The sequence below is a fragment of the Macrobrachium nipponense genome, chromosome 30 (assembly GCF_015104395.2).
Source record: "Macrobrachium nipponense isolate FS-2020 chromosome 30, ASM1510439v2, whole genome shotgun sequence".
NCBI lineage: Eukaryota > Metazoa > Arthropoda > Malacostraca > Decapoda > Palaemonidae > Macrobrachium > Macrobrachium nipponense.
This window is the reverse complement of record NC_087218.1, coordinates 39,638,138-39,663,725: the sequence shown is the minus strand read 5'-3', so window position 1 is coordinate 39,663,725 and position 25,588 is coordinate 39,638,138. Positions and strand designations below refer to the sequence as shown.

General features: G+C 35.6%; 2 long non-coding RNA genes across 2 annotated transcripts in view; one reads left to right on the top strand and one right to left on the bottom strand.

Moving 5' to 3' along the window:
- LOC135202053 (uncharacterized) overlaps nucleotides 1-8,571 on the top strand; it is a 35,685-nt gene extending 27,114 nt beyond the window's left edge. The window contains exons 3-4 of the long non-coding RNA XR_010311660.1: nucleotides 7,439-7,581; nucleotides 7,994-8,571. This is a non-coding gene — a long non-coding RNA (uncharacterized LOC135202053). The remainder of the gene's footprint in view (nucleotides 1-7,438; nucleotides 7,582-7,993) is intronic.
- Nucleotides 8,572-8,759: 188 nt separating this feature from the next.
- Nucleotides 8,760-23,609, bottom strand: LOC135202052 (uncharacterized). Its single transcript, XR_010311659.1, has 4 exons — nucleotides 23,549-23,609; nucleotides 13,934-14,039; nucleotides 11,022-11,115; nucleotides 8,760-9,808 (listed from the first exon to the last, which is right to left on the bottom strand). It is a non-coding gene; the product is annotated as an uncharacterized LOC135202052 (long non-coding RNA).
- Between the last annotated feature and the right edge of the window lie 1,979 nt (nucleotides 23,610-25,588).

Here is a 25,588-nt window from a genome sequence, read left to right as displayed (position 1 = left end):
TAGCCATCACAGGCTATCATTATTACAGTATTTACAATATTTTGAGAATTGTGTAACCTGAGATGGTCGTTGCTATTGACCAAAATTTATTCCAGATTTTAATTTTGAAAAATTTCAACATTGCGTAGTGATAGTTTGGCCATTACGTGCTAAAAAAAAATTTCAACGACCTAGTATGACATTTCAGAAGTTACCTATGGTGATGATGATGATGATCCTGAAGGTACATTGGAGAATATACAACTGACTTGGAGAACTTATACTCCTTAAATCAGCTGGTCAACAATGTTAGGCATCAGAAAAACATTGTATGTACATGGTCGGTTGATGTGAATTGTGTAAATTTTCAACTTAGGAACAAGTTTTCTCCTCCAAAGGTTTCTCTCTCTCTCTCTCTCTCTCTCTCTCTCTCTCTCTGTCTCTCTCTGTCTCTCTCTCTGTCTGTCTGTCTGTCTGTCTGCACAGCTAGACCCGAACTACTTGTCTCATTTACATAGCATTGTTTGAAATCGTAAGATTTGCAAGAATTTCAGAAGATAAATGTTCAAAAGTCAGTATGTTGAATTATTATGGAATCATTGTTCAACAGTTTAGACATATTCCTATACAGCATGTTTCAGTTAAAGCATTTAACTGACCACTGGTACGTAAAATGTTCGTTCTCTCAAAGAAATTTGCAGCTTTTCAGGTTCGACTGTTGCTGGTGATGTTTTTTTTTATTATTTATTTATTTATTTATTTGTTTTGTTTTGTTTTGAGGGATGCCCATTTTTTCAGAATTGAAAATTTAAAATAAAGTGTTATGTCTTATTTAAATGATACAGTATAGTTTAACACGAAACATTTTTGTGACTCTCAGGCTTGTTAAAATTGTCTTCTGCGAAAGTTTAACTTTTATGGTGAACTCATTCAGAATTCTTACTGAAAATATTAGTACTTTGTCTATAGTTCCTTGCCCCATGTACTGGATTATAACCTGTTAGCACTTTCTATCAATGGAATAACGTTAGTATTCTAAAATGAATTCTAACTAGTATGATTGATTGATGTGAAAATGTACCATGGCGCTACAATGACTAGGGTCGTCGACGCCGAACTAGTACGACTGAAACATATTGAGTTCATGGTATGTTCCTTAAAATGACATAGGGACGTCTATTTTGTTTAGACATTAGTAAGAGTGAAGTATGTAATGGTGGTCCCTTAATCAAAGAATTATATAATTTAAAAGTCATTATCGATCAGATACCAAGGACAGCACACCCGTGGCTACCACAATATTTAAATCTGAGCCAAAAAGGTGGCCGTTCCCATATCCTTTGTTATAGTTGTACATAATCACAGGTTTATTTTGTGATAATTTCTATCACAAAAGCGTAATAATTTAGTAAGCAGTGGGGGACATTTTGACCCTTTTTATAACTGAAGGCTTTAGAGAGCGCACTACAAGCACAATTATTGAAATTTTGATACCTTCAATCAGATTCATGTTTATAAATATAAGTCAACAAGCACTGATGGTGAAAGCAGCGTTGTTAGAAATGATGAAACTTGACAATAAACATGGCGATTGGAAACTATTTGTTGACACCAGGTTTTTGAACTTTAATGATCCATGCTTCTTTTCATCGACATAACCACAACTCGACGTGCATGGTGCCATATTACCATACCTATAGTATCCTTAAATGTAAAATTTTGATAGGTTTACCCTTATAACTAATTAGTATCAGGGCATCTTTGATAACTAAGTGCAAGTTTACTTTTCAGAAATGTAATGACAAAGGATCAAAATATATGGACCAATGATTTAAATAAAGTAGTATTATAGTTGATTATTTGGTGATCCAGTAGTAATACCTGTTCACACATCTCTATCTATAACGTAAAATGGAAAGCGAGTATACGGCGGTCTTTACAACTTACTAAACAGAATAAACAAATCGTTCGCAGCAACAGCCAAATAAACCTCCAGATCGTGAAGCCACGAATGTGGTCACTTTGATTAAATGAAACCAGAAGTTTCTTAAGCCAAGACATCGACTGAAACTCGCTTTTGACTGACACGAAAGCAGTTGCTAGGTCTCAATGATCCACTGGCACCGATGGTTCGCTCTTAATTCAGAGCCTCAGTGGCGTGGTTGGTATGGTCTTTGCCTGCCACCTCGGTGGCCGCGAGTTCGATTCTCGGGCATTCCATTGAGAGGTCAGAGATGTGTATTTCTGGTGATATAAGTTCACTCTCGACGTGGTTCGTTAGTCACGTAAAGCCGTTGGTCCCGTTGCTGAATAACCGCTGATTCCATGCAACGTAAAAACAGCATACAAACAAACTCGCTCTCAATTCCGTGCCCCGTATATCAGTATTTACAGGTAGTTTCAGGACTGGGGAAGTTCCTCACTGAACGAGTGAGCTCCGTATTCGACTATCAATCTGGTAGCCCGAGTTCGCTTCCCACAACCGTCAGGGCGGAATCAGAGGAATCTATTTCTGGTGATTAGAAATTAAGATCTCGATATAATGTCGTTCGGATCCCACAATAAGCTGTAGGTACCGTTGCTAAGAAACCAAATGGTTCCTAGAAACGTAAATAAAATCTAATCCTTCCGGCCAACCCTAGGGGAGCTGTTAACCAGCTCAGTGGTCTGGTAGAACTAAAATATACTTTACTTTTCATGGCTGGGGTCTTAAAAAAAAAACTTGTGTATACTGGTATTCATCTCTCGAATACGTTAATTCTCCCTAGTCAACTAATTTAAAGAAAGTTGTGAATAGCAGTTTGTCTTGAATTTCTTACCGTTTTAAAGAGGCTCACCAAATCAATACACAATAGACGTATTAATGGTTACAGGTAATTTGTAGTACTACAGTTTTAGTTTCAGTGGTCACAGTTAAATAAAAAAAAATTATTCTTGATTAAAAAAAACTCTATTTCAGATTCAGAATGGCATGCAGGGTTGATAGTAGCAGTTGTTTTAGATGCATCTTAGATATATTATTGCCAAGGATCTTAATTTTGTTAGTCTTTACGTATCAAATGTCTGTAAAAAAGCATAGTATGTAGGGATACAGATAGTAATAAGTGTGTCTCCATCTTAATCTGTTGAGTCTGTAGCATTTTCTATCTATTTAAGTCTGTTGTTTACAGTTCGAAATGTGTTTTTTTAATTATCTCTTGTTCGATGTCTTTTGCGCGCGCACTTTAAATCTTGTCTGTAGTCACACTTTCAGTTGTAGCAAGTCTGGCATCTGTAGAGCTCCTAAGCTTTTCGTCTTCAGCAACCTGTTTGAGGTCTGTGGTCTGCATCTTTCTTTCAATTCTGTTGCCTGTAACCATCTCTCTCTCTCTCTCTCTCTCTCTCTCTCTCTCTCTCTCTCTCTCTCTCTCTCTCTCTCTCTCTCTCTCGAAGAGTTTAAAAGAAAGCTGAACAAAATCATTTGGACACTGTAAATGAACATTTAAAACTTGCTCTTAGAGATAAGTGAGGACACGATGTCTCCTTGATTGTACTAAAAAGTTTGAGACATCCTAATGCTTGTAACTCCTTGTAACTCTGTTTGTAAGGAAATTCCAAACTAATTCCTTGCGCATGTGATAGTAGAAAGCCAACAACAAATAGCATAGGTCCCTTAAGAGACAACAGAGGAAACCTAGTAAACTTAGTTATTGAATAAATTTTTCTAATTGTTTTCACAATTGAAGACTACCTCAATCCCTGAACCAGCTATTGAATATGAAGGGGCAGAACCGCTTGACAAAATAATATTTACAGAAGACATTAAAAACAAACGAGTAAAATTAAACTAGTACAAATCTCCTGGCCTGGATGGGATTCATCCGAGAGAAAGTTAAGTGTTGAAATAGGAGTTAGTTCCTCACCAATATAAACTCTACATAAAAACTGCAGAACAACGAAAAGCACCAAAAGAATGGAAACTAGGTAATGTGCCCCCAGTTTACAAAAAAGGTCAAAGAGAAGAGCCGGGAAATTATAGACCAAATCTGTCTAACCTCAGTCTCTTGTAAGATTTTCGAGTCCATAATTGCAGGTCAAATTGTGGAGCACACAGATAGAAACAACCTGTTATTAAATAGCAAACACGGCTTCAAACAAAACGAAAATCCTGCCTATCGAAGTTCTTGGAGTTTTTTCATAAAATGCTTTGCAATTACGACAGTAGTAGAGCAGTAGATATACTCTACTTAGATTTCCAAAAGGACTTTGACAAAATTCCACACAAGAAACTAATGATGAAAGTTAGAGGTTTAGGAAATTGAGGGTGGGGAAATACAAGACTGGATTGAAGACTTGCTAACTAAAAGGAAACAGAGTCGTAATAAACGGTGAAGAATCAGAATGGGCAGATGTGACAAGCGGAGTTCCTCAGGGTTCTGTCTGGCCCACATTTAAAAAAAAAATCACATTGATATAGATGCAGGTTAACTAGCTGGATAGCCAAATTTGCAGATGACACCAAACTAGGTGTAAATGCAACAGACTCAAATGCAGTGGAAAGTTTTAAGAAATGGTTTAAGGAAAATAGGAGGGTGGTCAAAAAGATGGCAAATGGCTTTTAACTTGGATAAGTGTAAAGTATTACAAATAGAAACAAACAACCCTCATACCAACTAAATGCTGCTTGGGAATGTCATAAATAGTGTAGAACAAGAAGAGGACCTTGGAGTCATTATTACCAAGGACTTAAAATCCACAAAAATGCATGAAAGCTTAAAAGAAGGCACAGAAACTAGTGGGATACATAAAGGGGCAGTTCAAATACAGAAACAATGAAACGGTGATGCAACTATACACATCAATAGTTAGACTTCATCTTGAATATTCAGTACAGTTTTTGTCACCAACACTAAGAAAGGACAGAAACAGACTGGAAGGGGTACAAGTGTTGTGATGTGTATACATACGGGTTTCCTTTTTATTCTCTCCCTCTTTATTATTAATCAGTTTTTTTTTTTTTTTTTTTTTTTTTTTGTTTTTTTTTTTTTTTTTTTTTTTTTTTTTTTTTTTTTTTTTTTTTTTTTTTTTTTTTTTTTTTTGGTAGCCTTGGTTTTTATTTGTTTCTTGTAGTATGCTATATGGGGGTAATCTCCATCTATATTGCTTTGTTGTGGAGTTTTCTCTCGTTAGGAACTTATTGTATATACTGAGACTAACTTTCGGTCTGGACGTTCTTGCAAGATTCTGAAATTAGATTTAATTCTATTCTTTTCAGGATTTATTCCAGTCTCAAGTCAGGAGGTTTTGGTCATGGCATACTTATCATTGGATTCTTGGCAAGTTAAACACCACTTTTTTTAATCTTAATTATTATTATATCACACACAATTCACTGTCTTATCTCGCACACAATTTTTCACAGGGTACAGAGTTTCAACCGACAAGTGGTTTGCGTCCAGAGGTTAGTTCCTAACTGAATTTCTCCGAGACCTCAAGTGAAGTCTCAACCTAACTCATACAGTTAAGCTCCTCCTTAACTTTCTACTAAGACACATCCTACTACTTCTTGAGTGGCTTTTCCAACTTCCGGTGCCACCCTTTGATTAGTCTTATTGGTTATGCTAATCTATCGTAACCACCCACTGACGGTGTCAAAGTTCAGATTTTCCACTGGAGTAAATATTTTCTTGCTTTGGCGAAGTACGGGTTGTGTTTTGGCTCATTTTATCAAACTGCTATTGTTGCAGTCTATTTCTACCACACTTCTACCTCCTTCTGACTTCTAACTACCTAAACTCTACCCTCACTCTACATATTTCTACCAGTGGATTTGCCTATCTAATTGTCCCTACATATTCATAGACTTCTGTTGTATTCCATCCATCAGGCAAATAGGTTACTCAAGACGACTAGAGAACCTGGACATGTATGACTTAGAAACACAACGATTGCGAGGACAACTAATAGAAACAAAGTAACTTAAAAAGCATAACAAAAGTAGATAGTAACTTTTACACATTAAACGAAAACTAGATAAGAAATAATGGATGGAAACTAAAGCTGAAATTATACAACACATCTCATTGTGGGAACTACGTTACAAGATATGTGTCATGTGGAATAAACTGCCACCAGAAGTTGTCAACAGCAACAATGTGGAAGTTTTTTTTCAAAAGAAAGCTAGAATAAAGTAATCCTTGGCACCGTGAGAGAGACTATCTCAAACTGTAGCTTTGAGTTTACCATATTTGTAGTCTGATTAAGCTAGTCTTATATTGGCACGGGCTCTTGCTTTTAGCAGCCCGTAAAAATTACCACAGAAGTGCTCTTAAGCGTAAGGTGCTTCTACTGTTAATCTGTTAGATGTGGGTAGTCTATTCTCCAACAATTTCCACTTTTGACAAACCGGCTCTCTAATACAGTTGGTGATCGTCTGTACTCCGCTCAAGAAAAACGGAAGAGCTGTTTCTACCTTCTGTTTCTTTAAATCCTACAATGATTAGTAAGTTCCAATATAGGTTTCTTCCTCTAAAATGAATTCAGCCCTGTTTAACTTTAACACTAATGGTCTAATGTCAGTCTGATTGTTCGTTTTTCACGTGACTTAATGAATTAGTTTTTAAGAAATTTTAATCAAAACTTTACCGACATTTACTTGGAACATGTGAGCATTAGACATCTTACATTTTGTTATTTTAAACTTGATTGAAATTCAGAGTAACTGTCGAGCATCTAAATTAATTTTGAGCTCGTCTCATGCCATACCATTGCCTAGACTATGAATACTATAAGCAATTCCCAGCTCCTTGGGCGGGAGGTGTGGTTCAACGAAACAATTAGAACCGTTGGATGAATGCTGCTTCAAATAATACCCGAAGAGGAGATGAATGGTCTCCTGATAATGTATTGTCGGGTTAATGTCATTTATGCAAATTAAATTTCTAGATTATTGATTTATAAGTTAATGAAATTTTTGCAAACCAGTGAATACTTAACAAGAGAATGCCATTTGCATTTTTATGGTAACTTTTGAGTACCTAACTTGATTTGCTAATCATATGCTCAAATGCATAAACTTTCAAATCTTGGTTTTTTTGCCCATTACAGTTCTTATGAATTCAGGAAGGAAAATAACGAGAAATGGTAATTATTCCGTATAATTTGTGGAAGATAAATTTGAATTTGTCTTATGATATTCTGACGTAACAATTTACAAATTTCACGCTTATCCAGTTCTTAAGCGCTACAAATGCTTACAGATCTTAACGGGGGCAATCACAAGAACAGTTGATTTGAACAGCAGAATAGTTTCTGAATGTCTTAATGTCTAGGATTTCTTGTGGTAATAGAAATTCTTATTTCATTTTATTGAATGTTCAAGACTTAATTTCTTCAGGGTCTGTTAATGGCTAGGATTGCTCATGGTCAGAGAGCTTCTCGCTTCATTTTGTTGAAAATGTTCAAGACTTAATTTCTTCAGGTTAATCAAGTTAGGAAGACGAGATGTAACACTATTTCAAAGCTGAAGGAGGCTTTTATTTCAAAGCTGAAGGAGGCTCTAGCCAATGGTTTCGACAAAGACAACAGCCTGCTATAAGAAAGTAAATAGCCAATTAAGCCAACGTAAGTAAACTGGCGTGTTACTTAAGGTGCGTTCACACGGTCGAACTATGTCCGACGGACAAACATTGTTACCAATTGACAATTTTCTGTCGGTCTTTGCCTTGTGAGCCGAGTAAAAACAGTGGTATACAACCTCATCAGGTACTACTGTTTGCTACCAGATCTACTTCCATCGTTTTAACGCTTATGACATCATCCTGCTTCGCCTATGATATGGTAACAATGTTTGTCCGTCGGACAATGTTCGGCCATGTGGACACACCTTTAGATTACGCGTTAATAGCGACACTATTTTTTCGTCCTTTTATTAACAGAAATTTGTTTGTATGGGGTTTTTACCTTGCATGGAACCTATTAACGGAGACAGTTTTGATTTGCTCATGATTTACTTTGACGTTGAATTTTTTTTCAGGGGCAGTTGTAAATTGTAAGGAGAGATGTACCCTTAGCTGACTAGGGGGAGGGAAAAAGTCCAATGAGCAAGGACGACTAACTGCTAAAGAGGAAATTGCTAAACAAGGCAAGGGAAGTAGTAAATTGGTGTGTTTGAGGTGTGTGTGTTACATAGGTGATTAAATTGCCATTATATCAGCGATGATGTGGAGAGGTTGGCTATCAATGAAATCTTTTGGGTCATGTTATTGTGGTCTAGTTTGTATAAAGACCATTTGAGAAATCATTGCCCATTTTCATATTTTTACTACATTTTGCCAGAGATTTAATTGAGTGAATTTAACAAATTTAATTAAAATTTGTTTTTCAGACTTAATTCTATCCAGTTTTTCAGAGATTTTGTAAACACCGGGGTAAATTGTCATGGTTAACACAATTGATTCAATTTTACTTTTGAGATAGTTTGTGGACGTCGGTAAATCGTCATGGCAAATTTGTAATATTTGTCCAAGAAGTTGAAACACAATCTTCATGGAGTTTAGTGGCGTGTTTTTAAATTTTAAGTCTAAGGTGGCTAAGGGGTGTAAGTGAATGTGCGTGTAATCTTGATTCATATATACCTTTTAATTGTTATACTTAAAGGATATATGATGTTCACTATTTGAAACCTCAACTACGTTATTTCAAATAAATTTAATTTCAAATAAATTTAATTTCAAATTAATTACATTCAAACCTGGAGTAATACAAATATTACCTGTTATGGGACAAATGAGAAAAGTATAGGGAACTTTTCACTTTATTCCTTTCTTGAAACTTTATGTCTTCACAGACATTAGTCAAGTACAGAACTTTTAGGATCTTTTTCATACTTAAACTACAATTATCCTTAAAAAATCTCACTTAAATTGTACATGACCACATCACGTATATATTTTTTTAGCTGCCTGACCGTAGAGACGTTGTAGCAACCTCCTCTCAGGAAAGGTTTTTTTCATAGAAGTGATGTTGTAGCAGCCTCCTCTCAGAAAATGTTTTTGTAAACTCTTCACAAAAGGTTTCTTCGTAGAAGTGACGTCATAAACTTCCCCTCGGAAAATGTTACTTCGTAGAAATTGATTATCAGAAAAGTTACTTCGTAAAAATCTCCTCTCAGAAAAGGTTTCTTCATATACTCATCACAAAAAGTTTCTTTGTAGAAGTGACGTCGTACACTTCCCCTCAGAAAATGTTTCTTGGTAAAACTGACGTTATGACTTTCCCCTCAGAAATGGTTTCTTCGTAGAAACCTCCCCTTAGAAAAAGTTTTTCATAGAAGTGACGTCATCAACTACTCAGAAAGTTTCTTCGTAGAAGTAACTTTGCAGACTCCTCAAAAATGTTCCTCCGTAGAAACGATTTTTAATTATCTCCTCAGAAAAAGTTTCTTGTATAAGTGGCCTCATAAATACCTCACAAAAAGATTCTTTTTAGAAGTTACGTCGTAAACTCCTCCTCAGAAAATGTTTCTTCATAGCTTTGTAAACTCTCATAAAAGGCTTCTTCGTAGACTCCTCCTCAAAAAAGTTTCTTATAGCTTCGTAAACTACTCTCATAAAGGGCTTCTTCGTAGAAGTTACGTCGTAGCTGCCTCCTAACAAAAGGTTTCTTCGTACAGTGGCGTAATGGCCGCCTCCTCACAAAGTTTCTTCATAAAAGTTCCTTAGTTTTAAGTGATGACGTAACTACTCCTCTGAAATGAGTTTCTTCATATAATGTACGTTGTAACCGTAAATCCTACTTTAAAAAGGTTTCTTCTTAAAATGGTGTTGTTGTCGCCTCCTCTCAAATGCACCTGTAAAATAAAAGCTTCTATTACTAAGTGTATACGACACCCCTTGCCTATGAAACTGAAAATACTAAAAATGTAAAGACAAACTACCAAAAAAAAAAAAAAAAAACAAAAAAAAAAAAAAAAAAAATTAAGCCATACCATTTGAGTATGCCAGATTTTTATTAACTGGTCTTGTATTATGAGCAATACATTAGGTTTCTTCATAGTAACACTTCGTATTTTTTAGGCTTTAACTACTACAAAACAACATAATCACTCATGATCTTAAATGACAAAAGCTTGTTATATAGCAATAAAATTAGTAAATGCGGACTTTACTTTCCTAAACCATCACTTTCCTAAACCATCATCACCTACGCCATTTGAATATGCATCCTATATCACGCAAAATTATCATTCCTTTTACTAGCAAAGACCAACTCTCATGCAAGCAGCAGAGAGAAAGTGTAGATTAACAATTAATCCTCATAGTTGAATTCTAAGGGAACCTTCATCTTTATCAACGTCATGCATTAATCTCTAATAATGAATATAAAGGGAATAGGGTGTATACATTATGTTCATGAACTATTATACTTTTATATGCCACATATCTCAATCTAATCTGCGCTAAAACATCAAAATTATACAGTGATAATTTTATTAAAATAATCAAACTATATTGCTATCATTATCTATCCTATTTACAAGTGTACATTGAATATTTATAATATGTTAATGAATTTCAGATATCTAAGAAGTCAACTTTTCACTAAAAATGTTATATATCTTGGTAAGGACAATTTTCTATTTTAACCAAGATAATAGTGGTTATTCAAAAGCTTAATGCAGTACACGCTGATGGCTAGCCCGAATATGAGAGCGAGGGTGGAGGAGGGGGTTGATGTGAAAGGCCATTTACCCTTACTTTTCAAGACTAAACTTTGCATAAATATCCCAGAGTTAGTAGTCCAGTCCAAGTGCCAATATTTAAGTGGGACACCGTAACAAATAATGAGAAAGTAACATACATATAACAACACGAAAGTGTAGAGATGAATGAAACCAGCAAGAAAACCTGCATCAAATTAAACAAATATATAAAAATTAGAATTTAATTTAAATACAAGTGAGAGAGAGAGAGGGAGGATATACTGAATACTGTAGTTTCGTTATCTTAAGTCATGAAAGTCATAACTTCATGTGGCAATCTAATAAAAAAAAATCAACTTACATTCGAAGACAAGTCTTCCTACACACAATATCGATTAACCGGACTTCAAATATTCCAGCGAGACCATGTACACCTATATTTTTCTTCAGAGCATCTGAAAAAACAAAACAGGATTAGTACACAAGTTCTATATTACGTAAATAAAACTTCTTACAGCTTTAATTTTCCATGTTAAAATAATCTTTGTGCGGTTCTTGTTTATTTACAGCATATTTTGGATTAAATACCAATTAGTACACGACATTTGAATATTAAACTTCAAAATACAATATTAATTATTTCAACATCAAGGTCTCTACCTCATTCACTTATGTATGCATGCGTCTCCCTTCACTACTAGACACGTTGCTTTTTCAATCAAACCTATCACCCACAGCATTCAGAGCACAAGAATTCTAGTGACCTTTAGTCTCAAGGGCAAAGTACCTAAGGTGATATTAAGGCCTGGTATGTTATATATGGGCTGTTAGTGGATATTCAAAAGCTGAAAGTATGCATGTTGATGGCTTGCTCGAATGAATGAATGAAAAAATAAAAAGGGGTAGGGGGGTGGAGCTTTGAAAGATAACTTACCCTCACCTTATAATATTAATGGAATACCATAGCCAATATGATAGGAACCTACAGAAACTACACCTATTAAACTGCAGAGATGAGTTGAACCAGCAAGGAGTCGAGTTGAATATAGAATTTAGGCCAAAGGCCAAGTCCTGGGACCTATGAGGTCATTCAGCACCGAAATGGAAATTGACAGTAAAAGGTTTGAAAGGTGTAACAGGAGGAAAACCTCGCAGTTGCACTATGAAACAATTCTAAGAAGAGCGTGGAAAGTAAGATGAAGAAAGATACTATGAAAGGATGTACAGTGAAAGGAACGAAAGAAACCAGCAAGGACACTTGCTTAATTTAACAGCAAAAATAAATTTAAAAAGAAAATCTACACAAACAAATACATGAAATAAATTAACTTAAAAAATGATAAAATAAAGATCCCAACAAAAATGAGAGAGAGAGTTAACAATTCATCCTAACAGTTAAATTCAAAAGGGACCCTTATCTTTTACTGAACATCATACAAATACATGGGAGTTTCCAGTATGTACTTAATCTCTAATATTTAATGAAGAGAAAGGGACTGATCACTAATAATTAATATAGGTAAATGGAAAAGGTTGTACACATTAGTTTCACAATAATGGCCGAGTCCTGTCAACGGATACCCAGATATGCCACATATCTTAGGAAGCTATTTTGCGCTAAACTGTCAAAATTATACAAATAATGATTAAAATTGTGTTAAAATATCATGATATTATTTCCATATCAATATTTCTATAATATTTCTAACTATCCTATTTACAAGTGTACATTCAATATTTATAACGCTGAAATTAATTTCTAATATCCACAAAGCCAATTCTTCACAAAAAAAAAAAATTATATAAGGAGATATCTTGGTCAGGACAATTTTGTATTTTGAACAGAAACATACACGGTTATTCAGAAGTTGATTTATACATGCTAATGGCTTGCTCGAATGAATGAATAATAATAAAAAATGAGAGAGAGGGGGGAGGGGATGTGAAAGGTCATTTACCCTCACCATTTAAGACTTGCACAAAAACCGCCGAGTAGTCTAGTCCAAGAGCCAATATGTCAGTGGGATACCATATCCAATAAGACAGGAACCTACCTATACAACGTATTAAACTGCAGAGGTGAGTTGAACCAGCTAGAAAACTTGCATAATTTAACAAAATTTAACATGAAACAAATATATATATATATATATATATATATATATATATATATATATATGTATATATATAGATATATATATATATATATATATATATATATATATATATATATGATATATATATATATATATATATATATATATATATATAATATATATTATATATATATATATATATATATATAAAAGTCACTTAAAAAAATACCAGTAAATAAGAAAGCGCTAATGAATACACCTATATTTTCGTCCTGTTAAGTCATGAGCTGAATGTGCCAATCAAATAAAATTCCACTTACATCCGAAAACAAGAGTCACCTTCACAAAATATCGATCGATCGCACCAAGAAAATTTCAATGAGAACATGTATAGCGTATACCGTATTTTTTATGCACATTTGAAAAAAAAAAACAGCGCAGCAGTTCTACATTTCATGAATAAAAATTTCGAAGTACATGGGCAACATACAGCTTTAATTTTTAACGTTAATGACACTGTACATAGGTTGTTTTTTTTTACAACAAACATTTTGGATACGATAACAATTAGTACAATATATTCAAATATGAAACCCCCACAAAATATTTTAACTTAAAGGTCTCTACCTCATTCACTTATGCATGCAAAGCTTCTTCATTTACTATTCAAGTTTTTTTTCCACTTTGTTTAATTTTTTCAGATCAAGAGAATTCTATTGACCTTTAGTCTGAAGGCCAAGGTACCTAAAGGGATGTTGTACCTAACGGGATGTGTTAAGACCTGCTACACTATATATGGACTGGAAGTGGTATTCAAAAGCTGAATGTATACATGAAGATGGCTTGCTCGAGAGAGAGAGAGAGAGAGAGAGAGAGAGAGAGAGAGAGAGAGAGAGAGAGAGAGAGAGTTAGAGTGTAGTAGTAGTCTAGTCTAGGCCCACTATATCTGTGGGATACCATACCCAACTAGAAAGGAACCTACAAATTACTCACGTTAAACTGCAGTGATCAGTTAATCCAGCAAAACTTGCCTAATTTGGCAACATAAGTACATTTAAAAAATATACTTAAAAAATACTGAATAAAAAAAAAAAAAATTATAAATGAGAAATACCAGCTTCCTTATGCAAGTGATGAGTTGAACATGCCAGTCGAATAAAAAAAACATTTAACTTACATTCGAAAACAAGAGTCACCCTTCACACACTTATATATCAATCGTACTTCCAAAATTCCAGTGAGAACATCTATGGCGTATACAGCATTTTTTCCCCGCACTGCATCTGAAAAAAACACCAAATGTTAGTACAAAAACTGTACATTACATAAAACAAAATTCTGAAGTAAAACTTTAATTTCTAATGTTATTGAAAATTTGTGCGCTTTATTTACAGCACATTTTGGGTTAGATACCAATGAGTACAGTACATTAAAAAATCAAACCCAATTTACAGCACTTTTCGGATTAGATACAAATGAATACAGTATATTAAAAAATCAAACACTTAGAAATAAAATAATTACGTCAAGCTCTCTACCTCAATTCACACATGCATGCATGCATGTCTTTCCCTTCATTATTGGTAACGTTGATTTTTTTAATCAAATTTATCACCGACAGCATTCAAGAACAAGAGAATTATAGTGCCCTTTAGGCCGATGGGCAATGTACCTGGCGAGATGTTAAGACATGCTACGTTATATGGGGAGGTGGGGGTGGCACAACTGGAGAAAATAGAACAAAAGTTAGAAGTGGAAGAAATACGGATGCTCATATGGAAGAGTGAAGCGACGAGAAGATACAGGATATCTCTGAAGTGTCAAAGAAAGCCCAGATAGTTTGGGCACCTGATGGGGGAGATGATGAGTTATAAGATAAGAGATCTTTTGGAAATAGCTAGGGACACGAAAGAACATAGATAAGACTACTTTTGAGAAGATACGAGGCAAAGGGATGAACAAAGGAAGAAACACCTAGCTCATAAAAAACAGCGACCCTCACTAAGGATAAAGCCGAAAATAGCACCTGGTGTTCAACAGCAAACTAAAATCCTACTGGGAAAGCATGTGTCACTTTTATTTAAGATCAAATTTAAGTCATCTGATGCTTGTAAAATAGAAAATTTGTCTACACACGTACAGTCTTTACCTGTATTTCTAACCCTAGTAGGTAACTTTCATAATGCCATTAATTACTTGGAATGTGTGAACAATTTTTTTTTAAATCGGTGATGGATTTGTATAGTGTAATGCCTCACGAAATTTCAAACGACCTTTCAATATCAACAGAAAATCACAAATTCTTATAAAACAAGTTCTATTTTTCCTAGATATACAAGCTGTTTATACCTTCCTGATCTGATACCAATCAGTAGACCAGCTTCTTTTGATCTTACCTACGTGAAGCTTTTCACATGCTAGAGACTTATCCGCTGTTTTATGAACAAGCCAAGAAAAATTGATAGCACACTACTGTTGAGGTATATTTTGAGTAAAAATTCTGGTGGATAACTAGTATTTCTAGATACTAAGCCACAAGACAAATAATATACCTATGGTTTTTCATTACTGACTCACGGGTGTGGTGGTGTCTTGATTATCAAGTCTCCTTAATACGGCTTATACAAACAGCTTAAATTTACAGAGATGCTGTATTTAAAAATCAATATTGTCTCCCACTCAAACTCCTCAATTCTTGCTAATTTTGATGTTTACATGAGTGAAGAAGCTTTTGTTCAAAGTCCTACCACTCAAGTGGGAATCTGCAATTCAGACCTTGCTTAAAAACACAAGCCCCAGCTCTTGGTCATGGTTACTTTGGGGCAGACACGTTTCTAAGGTTCATTTAAGGGATACCGGATCCCTTACCGCAGATTGAAGCAAGAGCTTTTGGATTTGGGAAAACACAAAAAAAAGCTAAACACGCGAATGGATTTTAACATCCCATGATGTTTCTGCAAGTTCTGTGGGTAACGTTTAACTTGATAGCCTCAGAATGATGCTACACTCTCTTGGGTCAGGCAGAGCTTCGCCCCCTGGCCAAGTAAAGCCCCAGTGCCCTTAGGTAAGTTGCATCCCTAATACTTAATTAGGTTGGGTGGGGGCCAGGGGAATAATAAACGAATGCCCCAAGTTAGGTTAGAATACATTCCTTCTATTTCATTCATTCTGTTCGTAGATCTATATTACTATTCCGCGGCGGCCTAGACTATGGCAGTTGCAGTTTTTCAATGCAGTTTTACCTCCTGAACAAGAATTTTAAGTAATATTTATTCGGACGACTGTAATTAACCCCCAGGGGCTCGTACTAAACACTGCGAAATACATTTGACGCCGCAATTCCTGGTGGCTTTCGTATTCGTGGGGACGAACGATGCGGAATGCTTATATAGGAATACCGCCGTCTTCCATAACAGTATGATTCAAAGGGGTTATAGTACCTCCTATAAGTCATAGTTAAGTATCATTCCTAACTCCAGCAAACCTTTATAGATTATATTGTTAAATTCAACTTAAATAACTTGTGCAGTGCAATAAAAAATAATTTTCGGAAGGCGTTTTACCCAAAATAAACAAACCATATTTCAATTCTCTACCAGGAACCTGCTATATAATATAGTCTACTATGAGATTCAGGGTCTCTGTAACACGGTTTTTTGCACTTTGCTCCTTGTCAAAGCATCGGATGTAGCTGAAAGTTGACATATGCATATTTTACAACCACACACAAATTTTGTCAGCATTATCAATAACCTAAACCCGATAGTTTTAATTTTTATAGAGTAAAAATGCTCTAGCCGACGCCATGGCCAATGATTACGAGCCAAGAGTCGAAAAACATTCATTACGTAAGCAAGGTAAACAAACACCTCTTGACTAAATGTTGCCCCGCCCATCCACCAGACAGAAATTCCATCGGCTCTGAAACCCAAAGACTTTATGAATGGCGGAACGATACATAGATGTGGGTCGGGTATCAGTGCTAGCGTAGTAATACTACTGTAGCAGTAGTGCCGCAACAGTATAGCAGTAATATACATGAATTAAACGTTTAGGCCAACTGCTGGGATCCTTGAGGATCATTTAGCACTTCTTACAATTACTCGAGAAATTAGTTTTTATAGCCAGAAGTTAAATTTTCTAATCCAACAATGCCCATGGTAGCCTTCAGTGTTATCCTGAATTATAACGAGGCGAAAGTGGGTGGAGCCTCATGAAGTCACCATTCTGACGATAATTATTGGTGAAGGTTTAAAGCCAATATACGGTACCGGCTATTTTTTTTCAGTAAATAGGTAGATAGCCAATAAATAAAAACTGCTTGACATTAGATATAGCAGTTATAAAATCAAGCTTGTCTACTATGTTTTTGATAATTACCAACTATTCCCTACATCTTGTCAATCTGATTGTGACCTATAAAGTAGACTGTAATTTCTTTGGAAACTTATTTTGGGAGTTAGAATAATAAGTGTTTTTGTATTTATTAACATATTTTGTTGGTTTGTTCATTATGACAATTATCAGTGGAGAGGTTCCAGAGTTCATAAAGGTGTACTGCTTTGCTTGTATTTAAATTTGTATGTCATTGTTGCCAGAGGTTTAGCTAGCCTTCGTTACGTATAGCCAATCATCCATCGAGAAAGAGGGAAGAAATGATGTCATAAGTTACGTAACGAGTGCGTTCGAAACCTTTTCTCTGAGTAAGTTGGCCCGTCTTCAAAAAAGGTCACTTTTACATTATAAGTACCAAATTTATTCAACCTACGTAGTGCAGAATACACTCAAAATTTATGTGTTGATATAATATGTATTCTGAATAAACGTTATATTTATGAAATGCATAGATAAAAAGTTATTGCGAAAAAACCGTGTTACAGAGGCCCTGAATCTCATAGTAGTACTGTATCGGCCTTTCTGATAAAAATAAATTCATGTCTTACTGTATACATAGGTTAAAGAATGTTTATTTTACAACAGTTCCAAGTTATTCTATAATAATTCTAGTAGTATTATAGATGCATTTAGCATAAAAAAATAAACTTACTCTTTTTTGGGGGGAAATCCACCATATCCGAGATATGAATGTAGTATATATAATCACCATCCTCGAAAAATTTAAAGTGTTTTTGTTTACTTTAACACTGACAGTCTGTGCTCTGATGCGAGTTTGTTTTTCTTTAAAATTGCAATATGGTTCGGATGCAAGTTTGTTTTACCTTGAAACTGCATTGTGGTTGGTTAGGCCCTATGTCTGGAAGTCACGTGACCTGGGGAAAATTTTACAGGTGCGAGACACACACACTTGCGATTTGGTTCAGGTCTTTCATGAAGTGGAATATATTCCACTATGTGTTCCTCTTGTAATTTTTATTGTTTTCAGTTAATTCATAATTTTCATAAATATGAAATGCAATGCATCAATTTTGTATGGCACCATGGAGTGTTACCAGGTTATGTTTCTGATAAGCAACTTGGAAAAAGAAAACATTGTAATGTCATGTTCTGGATAGAGCCAGCAAAACGTTTTTGCCCATCCAATTAAAATTAAATTTGTAATTTTTTTCTAAAGTAACAGCAGGAAGCACGGCAAATAAAGGGTGGGGTCAGGGTTGGGGGGTGAGCCCTCAGTTAACAACACCGCCTACAAGGTTAAGTTAGGTTAGGATGGTGTTCTTTGTAATCAGTTGGCCTGTCTGAGGGGGCAGAGCCACCAGGCCAAGTAACAAGGCCTACTTTACTGTTTTTTTTCCATCTGTCCACCCACCTGTGGTGCTCGTGCATGGTAACACTGCGTCCTGGACTCTAAATAGTTATGCTATGTGTAAGTTTTAGGTAAATAAAAGGATATCTGGGTGTACATTTGCAACTATAAAGTGTTTTAATAATTTACTGTATTCGAAATAGGATATTATTATTGTTGAATGTAAGCTGCCTTTTCGGGGTGGCAAATAGAACAGCCAGACGCAAATTCCATTAAACAGATGCTAAACCAAGTTACGTCATATCGTATCTGGCTAAAACGCACTTTATAAAAATTAAAAGTATATACTTTTATACTTACGTGTAATGAAGTAACACTTAACTTAGTAGCAGAGTAGATGTGGTCCAGTAAAGTTGACATCTTGCTGTAGTGAACAGCAAGAGAAGTAATTTTCCCACCACTGTGTCGCTGTTCCATTCACCACCCCGAAAAGGCAGCTTACATTCAACAACAACAACAATATCCTATTTCGAATATTAAAGGTGTAATTCACATACAGCAAATTATTAACTTGGTAGATCTAGGGTACCTATCCGCTGCAGCCCAGACTATGGCAGTTGCGGTTTTTCTATGCAGTTATACCTACTGAACAAGAATTTAAAGTAATATTTATTCGGACGACTGTAATTAACCCCCAAGGGCCAGTACTAAACACTGCTTAATACATTGGACGCCCCAATCCTTAGTGGATGTCGTATCCGCGGTTGTTTCTTGCAGGGTAATTCTAAAGAATAGTTCCACACGAACTGCAAGGAACGTAACCGCAGATACGACATCCACTAGGGATTGGAGCGTCCAATGTTTTTCGCCATGTTTAGTACTGGCCCCTGGGTGTTAATTACAGTCGTCCAAATAAATATTACTTTCAATTCTTGTTCGGTAAGTAAAATAACATAGGAAAACATCAATTGCCATAGTCTAGGCCACCGCGGATTGCTTCTGTAGAAATACCATTAACTTTTCTGTTGGAAATGTACACCCAGCTATACTTTTATTTACCTAAAACTTACACAGCGTAACTATTTAAAGCCAGAGTCGCAGTGTTACCATGCGCGAGCACCATAGGCGGGTGGACAGATGGGAAAAAAACCGAGTATAGGTTAGCTTAGGTTAGGTTGGGTTGGGTTAGGTTAGAATAGTGTCCTTTTAACCAGTTAGCTTATTTTTACAATAATTCCAACTTAGTTTTTCTTAAGTAATTATATATGTGTTTTAATGTGTTTTGAATGATTAATAGCTCATTTCCCATATGTATTACAATCATAGTCATGCAAAACACATCAAAACACACAAGAAAATACATAATTACTTAGGAAAAACAATTAGATTTGTTTAAAAAATTTACCAGTAATGATATGCTAATGTACCGATTAGTATTAATTCTACAACAAAAGTTTATCGTGCGTTATGCCTGAACAGATGTAATATCAGAGCTCATGGAGTTTCAAAGAACTGTTCATAAGCAAGTACTATTGATTCTGAGCTTCAAATGAATGAAATGCTCTGTCAATTTTGGAGCAGTTTCAAGGGATGCATAACAACCAGAGTTAGGAAGGATGGTGCGCACTAACTTACTTGGATATATTCCTGTCAGTACTTGCCTACTGGCATAATTTTTGAATAATGTTAAGGACCCCAAGGGGTGATGGTAAAGATAGGCCACTTGGGTATAACAGCACCTCAGTCCTGTTACATTTGGTTAGGCTATGTTACATCCTTATACTCATCATCAGTCACAATGGCTAAGAACCACAGGGGTATCCACTTTTTTTTCTCTCTCTATGATGCTAGTATAGCCTGTTGCGTGGGCGGGAGAGGGGGAATGTTGGATTGGAACTTGCTTAGGCCGAGTATATAAACACTATACCACAACTTCCAGAAACAAGGTGCTGCCTACCTTGCACATTAACTGGTATTTCTAAGTGATAACTCCGCACGGACTGCAAGGAACGGTCCCGCAGATACGAAAGCCACAAGGGATTGGGGGGTTGGGGTTTAGAGTCAACAAACAAAAAATAGTAAATTCCTATCAAGCAACAAAATGCTATAGAAAAAGTCAATTTCCAAGGAAGTTTGCGGCACAGAGCAACTACCTAGGGTATTTCTACAGCAGCAGTCCGCATGGACTGCAAGGAACGTAACCACGGATAAGACATCCACTAGGGATTGGGGCGTCCAATGTATTTCACCGTGTTTTGTACTGGCCCCTGGGGGGTTAATTACAGTCGTCTGAATAAATATCACTTGAAATTCTTGTTCAGTAGGTAAAACTGCATAGAAAAACAGCAACTGCCATAGTCTAGGCCGCTTTGGATAAGTACCCTAGATCTACCTAAAATACAGCAGACATTTATTTATCGCTCTTGAAAAGACCACAACGCAGTGATGCCGTTCATTCTGCGTGAGGCATTCTGCACGTTTTCTTAAATAGTGAAGGGCACACTTAAGCAGTTGTTTTCTTAAACAAGAGGGATAACCGAAATATTTCTTTGTTATTTTTAACACCACTCATTTCAAATATCTGTGAGTAGTAACCAAAGAATCCCACCAACAAAAGTTTGTCATGTATTTTCCATTGCAACCTTTCTGGTGTGTTTCTTGGTTGTTATTCATGATGCCTGCACACCGGATTATTTTTATTATGTGGACATTTATTAACTTCGTCATACAAATTTTTAGGAGTACAAAATATACATATTTTAATTCGTTTATTAATGTAAATTTACAAAAGTAATTAAGACACACACACGCACACACACACACACACACACACACACACACATATATATATATATATATATATATATATGTATATATATATACGTACGTATACACAATAAATAATAAACAAACCTAAGAACAACCTAAAGCAAAACAATTACAGGATTCCTAATTTATTTATACCATATATATAAATACTATTTGCAAAGTAACAATACAGTATGCTATTGCACTGCACAGTCATTAAACATTCTACATTACTTAGTGGGTTATTGCACTGTCGAAGAAATACAGAAGACATACACAGTGAATTACACTTCTTGGTTATCCTCATCTGGTAATTTTGGATCATTTTATTGCCTTAATCATAACATGATTAGGATCAAAATTCAGGTATTCTCCACAGCTTTTTACCTGTTTCGGATACGGAGCACCAACGCTGCCTGAGTGGAGTCAGCAGCTTATTTATAGTCTTGGTTTTATTCAGGTTCACTTTAGAGAAAATCCTCTCTGCATCAGCGTTGGAAGTCGGTAGTGCCAAGATGTTGAAAACATAATCTGGAAGAACTTTAAAAAGCATCGCATCATCAGCATCTCTTAGATGAGACAATTAACGGAAAAAATCTTGTAGATTATTTTTTTTGTCTTATATCAGTAGGGAAAGAGATGTTATGAATGTTGCGCCATTCATCTAACTTCTGCAGATCCCCTGTAGTATATCCGAGGTACTTATGAAGCTAATGTAGATAACGATAGAGTCTTCATCAAAACATCCTTACTAATGCAGTTGGATACTGACAATGCATTGCAAAGTCTAAGTAAGTGCGAGTCAAAGGGTAACGTCATTCTTATCTGGACGGCTGCTGTTATCATGAATTGTCTGCAGCGTATACGGACATCATCTATTAATTTTCTGTTGTTCCTGATGTGAGGTTTTTGTAATTTACGCGTTGCACTTGCACCAAGGTAACTTGATGTAATGAGACGAAATGCTCCTCATTTGATGGGTCTATTTGAGTCTGTCATGGTTGTAATAGTATCTCAAGATATCAAGTTAGAGGACTTTACATCTGTCATAGAGTAAGTGAATGGTAGGGTCCTTTTTTTGGAATGTTAGATTAAAAGCGGTTATTTTATAAGAAATTATTGATAAATCAATAATACAAATGGACAGCAGGATCTTGAAGGCTGTCTGAGATCAGCGTCGATGTTGATAGCCTAAAGTAAAGAGAGAGGGCATTCCTCTGCTCTAACACTCGAGCAACAGCTTCATGCAGCGAAAGCCACCTTGAAGTGAAACACTAAAAGTAATTTGTGTGATTTCAAATAACAAAAATGTTTGAAATTCTTACACTGTGAGAGAAATAGGTATAGATCTTTCTAAATCAAGTCTTCACTAACACGAGGAAGAGTTTTTGCAGCTTGTGATGCACATAAATAAGCTGAATGACAAATACATCTTACTACAGTGATACCAGGTGCAGCATTTCTAAGTCTACTTGCCATTGAATTATTTTTGTTTTTGTTTTTTAATTATTAACCCTCATTATATTGCTCGCACCATCTGCTGCAAATCCTACTAAATTTTCAAGGGGGATTTGGTGTTCATTAAAATAGGTAACTAAGATTATACATATGTTGCCCCGTTGATCCCTCATCTTCACTGTTGCCTGTGTTATAATAGTAGCTCAAGTAATCGTGTCTCTATGGATCCTTTGGTCTTGTCGAAATATTGAACTATTACTGCACAAGTCTTTTCTGTGCTAATATCTGTTTTCTCATCTATCATAATAGAAAATTTATTGGACTTTAAAGCTACAATCACTTCCTGTGATATCATTCCAATTTCCTTAATTACGCGTGTGGCCTTCGATCTTTTTAAGACATTTTCTGGGCTATTAAAGAGTCTGGGAATATATCTTTAATTACCTCAATCAAATGATCGAAGCATTGAAAGCAATATTGTCCTCAGCTAAAAACGCAGCCAGTTTGACATATATTTTCAACAGGCAAGCTTACAATAATTTTGTAATTTAATAATGTACGAAATTTGTAAGTAATTTTAAAAAAATGTAAGTAACTTGAAAGTGGCGAATTTTTTCTGCATAGACGAAGACGACGAATCTTCGTCTGCCACTGAAATGCGAGATCACCCTCCGTAGAGTTTTTTTCTTTTATTCTGCATAAACCCAGAAAATTCTGCATTTCGGCAACCCTGCCACAACGTCGTCTTCTAATTTTACCATAATTTTAAACAACCACATGATAAAAATTATACTTATTTCAACAACAATATCTAACACTCACAAACAAATTGACAAAACGAACAGCAAATCCCATCTTCTCACCGGCCATGGATCAGTAAGTGAGGACTAACTGCGGTTCCGTTTTCCACATCTGAAAATGCTGCATCCTTGGGACAGTTGCCGGATTTCTTTCCTAGACATACAAATTTTCTTGACTTGTAGAATTCTGAGGTTATAATAACACAAACAAAAATTTCAAATATAATAGTTATCAACTCACTGTAATATATTGCTGTAATTTATAAGTTAATACTTTGCAACCAGCAATTGCTAAAAACAGTTTTTTTAACCAAACGAAAAAATTTCTTTGAAACACGAACAATGAATACAATTAGCTCTACAATTCGTGGGAATATCAACCATAAGTCAGGCCACTTGATTCTGGTAAATAATAATAATAATAAAAAAAAAACGGGCTCTATAAATCATTGATGTTAGCTTGTCAAGCACTAAAATTATTACTTGTACGATGACAAGTGATATGACTCACATGAAAATCAGATTTTTTGGGAACTTGGTCCCATCTAATGAACTCAAACCTATTGGATTTTAATGAAGTACAACCTCAGAATACATCAAGTCTAAACCTAGGACATGGTGACCCGGCTGCTCGTCTGGTATAATGGCTCGTTATCTCGAGACTTAAGGGAAGACTTCTTTGTCACCAGAACCCGTAGTTTACATCAGTTAGAGTTATAACACCCTTGGGTATATGGAAAATAAATATCTCAGCTTAATGCCGCCAATAGTAAGTTTCAAAACTGGACTACCAAAGAAACTTGTTTGTTACTTTGGTTTTCAACAGACAAAACCAGAATCTCATCAACTTTCAAAATACCTCTGTGTGTCGTGGACAAGGTTGTTAAATAGACCTTAGTCTTAGGCATCATGCCACTGGGTAAGAATGCACCATGACCTGAAAACTAGTGCCCTTTTACCAAGATTCATCTTTCTGTAAGAAGAGCAGCATTCAAGTTTCTAAATCATTATATTAACAAAGAAACAGAAAAAGTTCCCTTTATCTTAGTTTTGCAGGATATTCTTCCGTCCGTTATCTACATAATCATACATATTCATCTTTGAAGGTTCACCTTTCAGCAATAATTCTGCTGGATTCTTTGAGTTAATTAAAACTTACAATTTTCTTGAATAAACTGCTCTTGTGTGTCACAACTTTCCCTTTGTATATCTTACCTTTCTTCTTTCTTGAACATCCCCAGTTTTCGCATCTTTCTAGTTCCTGGAAAAAGTTACAGATCAGTTTGAATGCCCGGTACTCATTACGGAGATTTTCCCCCGTATCTATTGATTCGCTTCCATTAATCTATATTCATCAATGACTCTACGTTCAGAAGCTTTTATCAAGATTCCCTCAAATAGTTTAATTCCCTTGTTCATCTACTGCAAAACCATCAGACGGCATAAAACTAACTTCCGTTCTTTTTATATTAAGAATTTGGTAGAGAGCGTAAAGCTGCCAAAAACCCTTTCTTACATAAAATATGATAATAATCGGTTGATTAAAAAAACTATTTCACATAACAATGTTGATATTGATAAATTTGTACAGTGCATGAGTCAAATTCAACCTCCTGATGTGACTAATATAGACAGGGGCCACATAGAAACTATAATGAGTGAAGGCTTGGAGACGATCAGGAGAGTTGCCGAAAAATGTAACGTGAAAGGAAGTGTTGATTGGGATGTTACAAAACCTTGATGGGAGCGTTTACTTGAGTCTAACGATTCTAAAGCAATCTGGAGAGCTATAGACTGGAAGGGACAGATATCAGAGGCAAATACATTGCAACCAGATGACGGCAAATTCAAGACTCATTTCGAATCACTTTTAAACCCAGGTAATATGGATAATCAAAGTGAAGGTATAAATGCCCTTGATGACGCCCCCTACATCCCTGTTCTTGACGACCCTTTTACCCCACAAGAGTTGGACGAGGCTCGGAAAGACGTGAATATGAATAAGAGCTTCTGTGGCCTGTGCCCTGGACTGTTCGTTTGCTTGCCCGCCTTGTGGCTGATG